Below are 12880 nucleotides of genomic sequence, written 5' to 3'. Positions count from 1 at the left end.
GCCCCCGGGTGTGGGCCGTGGCTGTTTTTGATGAGTTGAGCACATATGGATGCCCAAACATCTGGTGCTGCCATGTGCTGCGTAGGGCCAGCCGGCCCTGGTGAGCCAAGCGGGCCTCGGGGCGCCGGGAGGCTGCACGGGGGCCCCCCGCTCGTGAGTGCGGATAAATTATTCATGACCGAGTTATTTGTGGTGCAAGGGTCCATCAGCTACTTTGATTAAAAATCCAATGAGTAATGAATATGCAAACGCCAGCCAGGGCTCTGAGCAACAGATTTGTCAAATTGTCTATACTTCACCGAGATAAAGGAAAATCTCCTGAGGTCCCGAAATTGAAAAACTGCACCGTGGAATCACAGTATTATCTTAATTATCAAATCTCCTTGGCCGTGCAAATGCCCTGCATGGAGCTGAGCGGGGCGATTTGGGGGAGGACATGGAGGGAAGGGTATATATTTGTGTCTGAAAATGGAGGGGGGGTGGAGGGAGAACGGGGGGGGGGCTGGTTAGCAAGAAACAGCCTACGTGGAGCAGAAGTGATTTCAATTCACACGGTGACTCCACAGCCATTTAATTATTTTAATTAGGCTTAATTAGTGGTAAATTTACAATGATATGCTTGGTACCTGGCATTAAATCTTTCATGCATAAATGTTTTGTTAAAATGAGAAAAAGGCAAGTGGCATTTCGCCAGCAATTATTGCCGGATGTTGTAATAAAAGATTAGGCTTTGCGGTGATTCACGAGGACAGGCGCGCACCAAACTTGTTTATGAGGCACCCGGCTGGCCACCACTGTGGCTCACGTGTGCCCACGGCCTCCTGCTGGCCTGGCTACACTCCAGGGAGCCCTGCTTTGGGGGAGCATGCAGGAGGGGTCTCAGGAGCCTCAGGGGTCCTGATTCATGATCTCGAAGACCCTTGGGGCGGGGTCATGGACACAGGGCCCTGGCCAGTGCTGTCCCCTTGCTCCTCCCCCAAACCTAGCCCCAGCTCTGTCTCTCCCTGTGGTTCCCCTCTCTGGGAACCCAGTGGGGTCCCAGGAGGAATCTGTGACCCCCCCCCACACACATGGCCCCCTGGGGACCAAATTCACAGACTTTGAGTGATGTCAGCTGCCAGGCTCAAAGCCACACCCTCTCTCCACAGTCCCTCCCTCATGCAGAGACCGGGAAACTGTTATTGTTGTTGTTATTGGACACACAAACAGGAGGTCATTCTTCCAGACACAGACAGGTGGCATTCCTGCAGGACTCCGCTGGTCTCTCCGTTTGCCAGTGACATCCGGGCACCAAGGACCTCCTCACTCGTTTTAACAGCCTGTCAGCCAGAATGCAGACAGCCAATGCTGAGGAGGCCTAGCAGCTGCGCCAGGAAATCTCTCAAAGACAGGCGGGAACACGGGCCGGTGGATGGCAAAACTTAGGGCAGAGGTGAAGTGGGTAGGAGATGGAGGCCAAGGAAAGAAGTGAAAAACTTCAGAGAGCTGAGCAAAGGCTTCTCCTCTGTGCAATAAGAACAGGATGCTGGGCTGGGAAGGTGGCTCAATGGTAGAGCGCTTGCCTTGCATGCATGAAGCCCTGGGTTTGATTCCTCAGCACCACATAAGCAGAAAAAGCCAGAAGTGGTGCTGTGGAGCACTAGCCTTGAGCTGAAGAGCTGAGGGACAGTGCCCAGACAGAGTTCAGGCCCCATGACTGACAAAAAGTAAATAAAGAGGGGGGGGAGAGGGAGAGAAACGAACAGCCTGGCACCAGTGGTTCCTGCCCGTAATCCTAGCTACTCCAGAAGCTGAGAGCTGAGAATTATGGTTTGAAGCCAGTCTGGACAGGAAAGTCCATGAGACAAAAGTTATCTCCAATAAACCACCAAGCCCCCCCCCAAGTGGCACTGTGGCTCAAGAAGTAGACAAATAGCCTTGAACAAAAGAAGTTCAGGGACAGTACCCAGGCCCAGAGTTCAAGCCCCAAGACTGGCATAAAAAAAACATTAAAAATTTTCAGAATACAAATTTATTTTTTAGCTTAATAACCAGAAGTGCAGCTGGGAAGGTGGCTTAGTGGTAGAATGTTTGCCTTGCATGCATGAAACCCTGGGTAACACATAAAGAGAAAATGCCAGAAGTGTCTTTGTGGCTCAAGTGGTAGAGCGCTAGCCTTGAGCAAAAGAAGTTCAGGGACAGTGCCCAGCCCTTGAGTTCAAGCTCCAGGACTGGAAAAAAAAAAGAACCAGAAGTATAACCATCTGATTTAGAAATATGAAATTAAGTATGAGAAATAAATAGCTAAAAAACAGAAATTGATTACTTCATGATTTTGAGAAATCAGGGCTAACGAGGGCTGGGACTGTAGAGTTCTACTAAAAAAAAAACTTGTAGGACCATTTGACAGTTTAAATTATAACTCTGTAAGACCTTGTTTAAAATGCAAATTAAAATTTGAAAAATTAATTACAATGGGATTTGGAGCCTGGAAAATATGGGCTGGAACCTGCCTCTGCCATCTACTTCAGGGTAATTTAGGTAAGTGTCTCGGTTTCCTCATCTATCAGATGGAGAGGGGCCTGCGTGTTCTCAGGGTGCTGTAATGGAGAGCCAGGTTTTCACGGAGGACCCAAAGCAGGGGTGGGGGGCGTCTGTGGTTTTCAATGTTTTCTGCACGTCTGGGGTCTGGCCATGGACAGAGACAGCAGGGTTGGGTGATTTGGGGTGACAGCATTTAAAATGTCACATCCCCCGAGGGGGTTCTACAGCCTTTCCCGGCTCCTCCTGAGACAGATTTTCTCATCAGAAATACCAGCGTATCTGGATGATTTGCAAACCAGCCACCAGCTAAATTTGCTGCCTCCCAAAATACTTTCGCCTCCGAATGTCTCTAGGACAGGCCCAGCCCCAGCATATTCATGAAGGCAGCCAAGACCAAATCCAAACGTGGCTCCCAGCCCACCCTCAGGGAGGGACTGAACCTCACCCCTGCATTTGCACCACGAGGAAAATATTAGCTAAAGAAAAAAAAAATTGAAGTGGTGAATTAACGTAGGAAGGAGATTTTGAAGGGGGGTATTTTGGGAGGTGATGGCAGCTTCATTCTCCTAAAATTACATCACACACACACACACACACACACACACACACACACACACACACACACACGTTAGAGCACGTTATCTATTTCCACAGAGACAGCCACCTGAGAGTCCATCTAGGCCTCTGACTGGGCCTGGTACATGAACCCACTGTGCCTAGTGATTCTATGAGGGTGCAGAGCCCAACGTGACCTTGCACACACATTTCCACTGCCTCTGGGGCCTTCCAAACTCTGCCCTCGCAGATGACGCCGAATGGTGTTTTGGTGGCGATGTGTGAAATTAGCATGGGGAATCCCCTGGTCCTTCAACTGGGGCTCTGCAGTGGGAACCGCTGGTAGGCAGTGACCCCCAGACTCACACTGGGCAGCTGATGACACATGCATTCTCACACACACACACCAGGCAGCTGATGACACACACATTCCCCCCCCCCACACACACACACCAGGCAGCTGATGACATATGTATCCCTCACCACATACACCAGGCAGCTGATGACACACACACTTCCCCACACACATACCAGGCTGCTGGTGACACGCGTTCACACATACACACACCAGGTAGCTGATGACACACGCATTCCCCTCACACACACACATACACACACACACCAGGCAGCTGATGACACACATCCCCCCATACCAGGCAGCTAATGGCACACACATTCTCCACACACACACCAGGCAGCTGGTGACACACACTTCCCCCCACACACACACCAGGAAGCTGATGACATACACACATTCACCCCCACTCACACGCCAGGCAGCTAATAACACATGCATTCCCCACACACATACCAGGTAGCTGATGACACACACATTCCCCCCACACACATACACCAGGCAGCTGATGACACACACACTTCCCCCCACACATACCAGGCTGCTGATGACACACACATCCCCCCCATACCAGGCAGCTAATGGCACGCACATTCTCCACACACACACACCAAGCAGCTAATAACACACGCATTCCCCACACACACACCAGGCAGCTGATGACACATGCATTGCCCCCAATACACACCAAGCAGCTGATGATACATGACACACACACACACACACACGCACACACATACACACACACCAGGCAGCTGATGATACACAGACACCTCCCCCCCAAAAACAGGCAGCTGATGACACATGCATTCCCCTCACACACACCAGGCAGCTGATGACACACACATTCCCCCCACTCACACACCAGGCAGCTGATGACACACGCCTTCTCTCTCACACACTCACACACCAGGCAGCTGATGACACACGCCTTCCCCCCCCACTCACACACCAGGCAGCTAATGACACACACATTCCCCTCACATACACACCAGGCAGCTGATGACACACACATTCCCCTCACACACACACCAGGCAGCTAATGACACACACATTCCCCTCACACACACACCAGGCAGCTGATGACACACGCCTTCTCTCTCTCACACACACACCAGGTAGCTGATGACACACGCCTTCTCTCTCTCACACACACACCAGGTAGCTGATGACACACACCTTCTCTCTCTCACACACACACACCAGGCAGCTGATGACACACGCATTTCCCCCCCCACACACACACCAGGCAGCTAATGACACACACATTCTCCTCACACACACACCAGGCAGCTGATGACACACACACATTCCCCTCACACACACCAGATAGCTGATGACACACTCCTTCTCTCTCTCACACACACACACCAGGCAGCTGATGACACATGCATTCCCCCCCCACACACACACCAGGCAGCTAATGACACATACATTCCCCTCACACACACACCAGGCAGCTGATGACACACACACATTCCCCTCACACACACCAGATAGCTGATGACACACACACATTCCCCTCACACACACCAGATAGCTGATGACACACGCCTTCCCTCACACACACACCAGGCAGCTGATGACACACGCCTTCCCTCACACACACACCAGGCAGCTGATGACACACGATCCCTCCCTCAGACAGCTAATGTCATACACATTCTCTCTCTCTCACACACTAGGCAGCTAATGTCATACACATTCTCTCACACACACGCACGCACACACACACACTCTGGGCAGCTTTTGACACACACCCTCCTCCCAGTGTCCCCAACTCAATCACAGACGCCGCTGTTGCATGGACACCACTGAGCCTTATGGCGGCCAGGAAGTCCCCTTCCCACCATCATGGATGCTGCCATTGACATGGACATTGCACGCCTCATGGCGGCCAGGAAGTCCCCTCCCTACCTCCACGGACGCTGCCATTGCCATGGCCACCACCTCCCGGCCACAGGCCTGCCTGGGGCTTGAAGCCCGCCCGAAGGGGCCTCCGGGCCCAGACCCGACCTGACCACGTTCCCTGGCGGGCCCTGCGGTCGGTTGGGCCGCCTGGCTTCTACTTTGGTGCCGCTTCCCAGTGGTGGTGGCCGGCCTCTGGACCAGAGCAGGAGCCGGCCTCGGGCTTCAGGCCCCAGGCTGAGGGACTGTGCTGCTCTTAAGGAGCCCTCTGTGTCGGTGGGGACCTTCGGGTGTCACATGCACAGCCCAAAAGTGAACTAGGAAGGCGGCAGGAAAGCTGCGCCCCAGGCCCGAACTCTGGGGTGGAGTCTCCCCCATCATCTGTAGTAAAGGCCCACTTCCCCTGAGTGGCTTCCTGTGAGTTTCACTGTCTGAGACCCACCCATCTTGTAATAAACATCAAAGGGCGCTGAGATGGATAGGGCTGGCCCCGGGGATTTGGGCAGAATCAGACCCAGACCCTTTAGCAACATGGGCCCCAAAAAGTCTCCACAGATAAACCTCCATTGAAGGTCGCCTCACAATCACACATAACAGAATACACAGGAATCTATCCACCCCTGGAATCTGATAAAAGACTCAGCAAGGATTGACATCCAATCTATTCACAAGAACCCCGGTAGCAGATCTGCTAGAAGATAAGAAATCCCTGACAAATGACTAGTCAGTAATGAATACATAAAAGGAAGAACCAATAACACTTAAAAAAAAACATGAAAATATGAGAAAAATAACTTTCACATTGCCAAAACAACCCAACAGAATTACTGGATACAGAACACTACTATAGCCACCGATGTAAAAAGTGGGTGGATTAAAGATCAGATTTGATGCAACCGGAGAGAGGTTTAATGGACTTGCAAACATATCTGAAGGAAATACTTACTGTGTAGAAAGTTAAAGGCACAGATAACCGAAGCCTGGTGAAGAGATTCGGAGGGCAGGGTAAGAAGTTCCCTTACTTAGAATGTGATGAGAGTTCCAGAAGGAGAATGGAGGGAATGAGAGGGGGAAATACTACACCTTACAATGCATACCTGTGCTTCAGAATTAATAGTTGACATGAATCCTCAGACGCAAGAGTCCTTAACAGGACAAATAAAATTAAACTTGGGGCTGGGTAAAGTAATATGCACGTGAAATCCCAGCTGTTCAGGAAAGAGACATCAAGATGATCAAGGTTCAAAGCCAGCCTAAGCAAAAAGCAAGATCTCATTTCAACCAACAAAGCTGGGCCTAGTGCCTTGATCCTATAATCCCAGGTACACACGGGAAACATACAGATAAAAGGGTAGCCCAGGAAAAAATGGGAGATCCTATGCAATAAAAACAACTGGCAACAACAAACAAAAATGGCCAGGGGCATGGCTCACATGGTAGAGCACCTGCCTAGGAAATACAGGCTTTGTGTGGAAACCACAGTACTGCCAAAAGAAGAGTAATAATAACAATTTAGTTGAAGTCAAGTTTGTGTTGAACTGCAGAACACCTAAGAAAAAGACCTTGACAGATGACAGAGGAGACACGTTATAGCAATCCTAACTTTCAACAGAAACTACAAGTGGAAAAATGGAATAATAGTTTTCAGTAAGTGAGAGGAACCCCAAACTGTCCAATGGGGATTCCAATAAGTGTCAGGAAAGGGGAAATCAAGGCATTCTACTGACAGTTGAGTTTCCAATTCACAGACTGTCTTTGAGAGAGTTTCTGTAAGGTGGCCACTGGTAGCTCATGCCTGTAATACTAGCCATTCAGGAGGTTGAGATCTAATGATCACGGTTCAAAGCCATCCTGGGCAGGAAAGTCCATGAGATTCTTATCTCCAATTAACCACCAGAAAACTGGAACTAGAGCTGTGGCTCAAAGTGGTAGAGCATTTGCTTTGAGCAAAAGATCTCAGGAATAGTGCCCAGGACCTGAGTTCAAGCTCCCTGACCAAACAAACAAACAAAGAATTGCACTAGGACCATGCTAAGCTAAGAAAAATGCAGGGTGTGAATCCAATGCATGATTTCCTGCAAGAAACTGTATGGTAATATTATATAATGATGGGATAGAGGACAACTCAGATCTGAAATAGCGGACAAGAGTAGCATGCAAAATGGGGAAAAGCCAATTGTAGTTGACTATTCTTTTCATTTATTCTGGGCTGGAGATCATGGCCCGGAAGTATAGTACCTGTCTAGCAAATGTATAGCTCTGAGTTCAAACCCCAGTAATGCAAAACAAGCAAACAAAAAAATGGTCTCTTTCCCTCCTTGGTAATACTGAGATTCTGAAAACATTTCCAGGTGTTTAGCCAGCCTGAGATTCTCAAAACATTTCCAGGTGTTTAACCAGCCTTTCTTTTTGAGAGTCTATGGGCTTAGGGGGGGTAGAAGGGCTTTCATCTTTTTTGGGTGTGTGTGTGTGTGTGTGTGTGTGTGTCTGTGTGTCTGTCTGTGTGATCATTAGCTCAGGTGTGGCTCTGTGTTTCTCCTCCAGCACCCATAGTCCCTGGATGCAACCTTCTCTGCCTGTGTACGAGATAATTTGCATGAACATTTGTTTATCCTCTCTCCCTTCCTCCTCTTCTTGCTGCCCCTCCTTTTTCCTCTCCCCCATTTCTCAGTCATGGGGGGGTTGGTTCTCAACAGGACGGTGGAGCTAAAAAAAATGGGGTTTCTAGTTATTATTCACCAAGCTTGAATGGCTTGCATAAAATACGTTCATTCAATTAAAAAAGAAGAAGAAGAAATTGAAAAATAAGACAGTGCTAACCTGGAGCTCTGAGTTATGTAGGGTTTATGCAGCTGAGTCAATTTGCAATTCGAGGAAGATGCACAGCACAGAGGCACCTGGGAGAAGGCCCCTGGAGCAGAAGAAGGGCTCCCACTGCAGATAGAAATCTGTGCCTCTGAGGAAGTTTCTGGAAAAAGGAAGGAGAAGTGTTATCTGAGCAAGGAATTGGGTGTTGGGGTGCCATGGCCCCTCATAATAGGGCAGAGTTTGGCCTGTGCTGGGAGGCAGCCATGTTGATTTTATATCCCGGAGTCCTGCTCCATCCCTTTGGCTCCCGGTCACCTCTAGGCACCAGACTCACAGACAGCAGAGGCTGGGGAGAAGCAGGTCATTGAGGGAGGGAGCACCAGGCTGGGAAAGAGAATTGGTGCCCCCCACCCTCGGAGCTGTCATTCAGGGCCCTGACACAGAGGAGCTGCTGTGGTTGGCCCCTCTAATCTGCACAGTCACACTTGGGGTCACTCCCTCTCCATTGCATTTTCCCCTAGACTCGGGCGAGTGAATCTAGGAGAACTCAGCCCCTACCACACAGCAGGATTTTGATGGTAAGCGACAGAAATGAGCCCCTGCCTCCTGCAGGGAGGGCACCAGAGCAGCAATCAAGGCTGTCATCAACTGCACCCAGCTCAAGATCCCAGGGAAGATTCTCATTGGCTCAGCCCGAGTCAGGTGACCCACAGGCCTACAATGTCACCAGAAGACCAAGACCCTAATGGCCAGATGGGCAGACTTCTTTATCAGAAGAAAGGCTTTGGAAGAAGAAATGCCAGGGCAAGTGATTGCACAGGGTCAAAAACAAAAACAAAACAAAACAAAAACCCTTATGGCAGAGGGGGACAAGGCCCCAGCGCCCCCCTCAGTTTCTCAGCCTCCCATGACTGGAGCCGCCCTTGGAGAAAGCCTCTTTTTACCCTGAGCAACTCTTGAGTCTGTTTACTAATTGCTTCAGTGAAGGCTGTGGCTGTAATGCATTAGGGTAACTCGATTGTAAGATTTTAATGACACAGCATTGAGACCCCAGGAGGCCTGAATCCTGCAGTCGATCAATTCACACACCTTTCACTGAGGCCCAAGTGACTGGAAATCATTTGCTTCCCTGAGCTCTTAAAGGTCAGGAGTTGAGTGCTTGTAGAAAATCTCTCTCTATCACAGGAAACCGCCTGCATTTAGCAGCCTGTCAATCAGGAATCTCCCCCCGCCCCAGGAGACCTAGAAAGGGAGTCTGGGAAAATAAGGCCTTGTGTGTGTGTGTGTGCGTGTGTGTGTGAGAGAGAGAGAGACAGACAGACAGACAGACACACACACAGACACACACACAGACACACACAGACTCATAGAGTGAAAGAGACAGAGAGAGGTTGTAGGACTCCAGATAAGCTTGAGGTTGTTAGAAATTATTTGTCTTCTCCCCAGATGATCTAGCCCTTCACACTGGGAGGGAGGCAGAGAAGAGTTGAGGTCACCTCCCTAGACCACCCCAACATTTCCAGAGTTCCCTCAAAAAGAAAAAAAAGGCAACTTTCTCTCTCTCCTTCCAGTCTGCTCTCTCTACTTCCCACCTCCCAACCCAGAGCAGGTGTTCAAAATGCAAATGGAAGCCCAGCATCCCTGAGGATGCCCTCCCCTCCCTCGCCCCTCCCCACTTGGCTATGTGTCCCTCTGCTGACCGCCCACTGGCTTAAAGACATGCAAATGGACAGACACTGTCTGTGGACAGGAACCAGCCCCTCTGCTCCTACCTGCCTGCCAGGCAACCCCTTTTCTAAATCAGCCTTGGCTAGTTCCAGGACAGCTGCCTTGCTAATGGGGTGCTGGGCAACAGGCTGGTTGCCTGGTAACAGCAGGCTGCTGGGGGAGGGCGGGGCTCCGGGGCTGGATGGGCCCCCAGGGCCTGGGGGGGGGGGCATGGGGCTTCCGTGTCTCCACAGTCACAGACAAGGGATCTGGGTTTCTTGGGTATCTGCAGTTCTCCCTGAAGCAGAACCTCAGTTTCTTCTGGTCTGAAATGAGGTAGTCCATCTTCAGACTGTCTCGGCTGCTCAGTCCTCTCTGTTTTGTAAGTTCAGCCTCTGAAAACAGAAATGAAAGATTCAGCTGCTGAAACTACCAGCTGACAGGCGATTCGGTGCCCTGTCGGGCCTTCCCCAGAGTCTCACAGGCTTGGCAGGCCCCAGAGTCCTCATTAGACGGTGTACCTCATGTAGCTCTGCCTCTCCATCTTACATGCGGCAAAAAATGGAAGCTCAGGGGAGGACCAGCGAGTTTCCCAGAGTCATGTAGCTGGTCATTCACCCTGAGATCTGGGGTTAAGCTGCAGATCTGGAATTCAGGGCCTGTACCAGATAGGGTGGGTGGGTTTGAGAGAAAGAGCTGGGTAGGAAAGCTGTCAGCCGGGCATTACACAGGTTACAGGGTCAGATGCTGCTTCTCAGAGTTGGTTGACCATTGGGTGAAGTCGATGGAGCTGGTTTCTTTGCCAGTTGTGTGTGAGCATGTGTGAGTGCACATGAGTGTTAGCTTGTGTTCGTGTGTTACCTGAGTGTGTTCGCATGTGAGCCTGTGTCTGTGAGTGTGAGGGGAGGAAGGGGAGGGGGAAGGGAAGAGGAGGGAGGGCAGGGAGGAGGGAGGTGGTAATGAGTCAGCCAACAGGAACCAGGAGCACAGGAGCCAATGGAGCCGCAGGAGTGCAGGGCTGAGCCCCGCTGGGAGCGATTTCATCAACAGCACTTTACCACACAAGTGACTCTCACCGCAGCTGGTGCTAGGTAGGCTGGGAACAGCAATAAGAGAAACTTCCTTTTTTTTTTTTAAATTGCAAGCACAGCGCACACATGCCCCTTCAGGTCCTGTGAGAAGGGGGTGGGAGGGGGGTGCAGAAAGCTCTTCAAGGATTTGGGCAGGACTCAGCCTGGTGATGGTGGGGAAGATGCCTGGCCTGCCCCCCAAATGCACACCACAGCACGCATGCACGCAGCATGCATGCAAGCCATAACAGGCAGGGCATGCAGGTAGCACACAGACAGGCCATAGCGGGCAGAGAGGGCGCAGCTATTCCCAGAAAGAAGAAAAAGCAGCTGGGAGTCCAGGCCACTGGGGCTGGAGGGGAGCACAGTAGCAATCTGGGGACCAGGAAGGGAGGTGGCATGCTGAGCCCGCTGTTAGGCGCAGACGAGAGACACCACGTCATCAGAGGAGTCCTGTCCTCAGAGATGCCTCGTCATCAAAGACACTCATAGAGCCTCAGGTCTCATGTTGCCTTGGGCTGTGTGTCACAGAGGGCCAGAGAAGGCTGGAAGAATCCAAAGATGTCCAGAGTCATAGACCAAAGGATGGCGCTTGAAAGAGATTCTGAAGATCAACTGGGGGACACTTGTGGGGTGTCCCTCTGGAGATGTGGGGTTCTGGGGCGGTGCAATGCTGGACATGGGGGAAAAAAGGGACATGGCTGGTCACTGCCCTGTCCCCAGCTCACCTGGATAGCTTGTTTACCTTCCTTGTAGATTTAGTATGCATTTCTTTTAGTGTAATGGGACAAAGGGGGAAAAAATGAACAATAAAAAGGAGGAGGGGCCTTGTTTCTCACAGAGGCCACGAGTTAAAGATTTGAGATTGATGGCGCTCTCCTCTGGGCGTTATGCTTTGTGGGCCAGGGAATTTACCAGTTCCAGTAGCCCAGCTATCCCTAATCAATATAAATTGGTTTTGGGCAGCCAAAATGGTTGCTGTGAATTCTTCTAAAGTGTAGAGATGGGATCTAGGCCCACCCAACAGCCAGGGACAATGAGGTGAGTGTCAGGAATTCCTTTCACCATTAACAGTAGAAAGCCCAAAGCAGATGCAGACCACCCTGAAGCCCCTGTCCTCCTCTAAGAACTGAACATCCAAAAGAGAGAGAGAGAGAGAGTTTACTCTGGTTTTTCAAAGATCCTCAGATCTCAACCCCTCTGGACTAGCTTGGATTACAGGCATGAGCCACGGGTGCCAGGCTGGATTGGAACTTTCTTTCCCGCCAGTTTTACGGCGCTTGCAGGGTGACGGCATAAATACTCCTGGAATGGTGGATGTTCTCTGATATCCAGGGGGAGAAGAGGCCTATGAACAAACAGCTTGGAAAATGCAGGTTTGAAGAGTTCTCATTGCAGCTTGCATGGTGAGAGGGAGTGATGATTGCTGGTGTAGCACACCTTTCCTTACCCCTCCCAGCCACAGAGCCCTGAAGCCAGGAGAGCAGACATTTCCACCTTACAGAAGGGGACCTGAAGACCCAGTGTGCCAGAGTCTGCACCATATTGCTGTGCTAACTAAGGCTTTTATTCCGGGTCAGCTGACCTCTGCCCAGTCTTCAGGACACGGACGGGGAAGTTGAGGCAGGGGATGGACTTCCTAAAGATCAAAGGGCGGATGTCTCTCAACTGGAAAATGGAGTAGACTTAGAGATGGGGTTGGAGCTCAGAGCATCATTGATGCCCCAGGGCTGAGCGCTAACCTTCCAGGTTCTTAGGAACAAACCTTGGAGTGGAGAAGTAAATAAACACAGTCCACAAATGGAGGGGGAGCAGGGGCAAGGGCTCCTGTGTTGTACACTGAGGAGGGGCCTTCCTCTGGACCCCGGCCTGCGCGTCCACAGTCGCAGACCCCCGGAGTGTGCTCCAGCCTTCAGGCTGCGTGGTCCCAGCTGAGGTTAGTGCATCAGATACA

This window comes from Dipodomys ordii, unplaced genomic scaffold, assembly GCF_000151885.1.
Source record: "Dipodomys ordii isolate 6190 unplaced genomic scaffold, Dord_2.0 Scaffold15, whole genome shotgun sequence".
NCBI classification, from domain to species: domain Eukaryota; kingdom Metazoa; phylum Chordata; class Mammalia; order Rodentia; family Heteromyidae; genus Dipodomys; species Dipodomys ordii.
The sequence above is the reverse complement of the archived record's forward strand: the minus strand, read 5'-3'. Positions refer to the sequence as shown.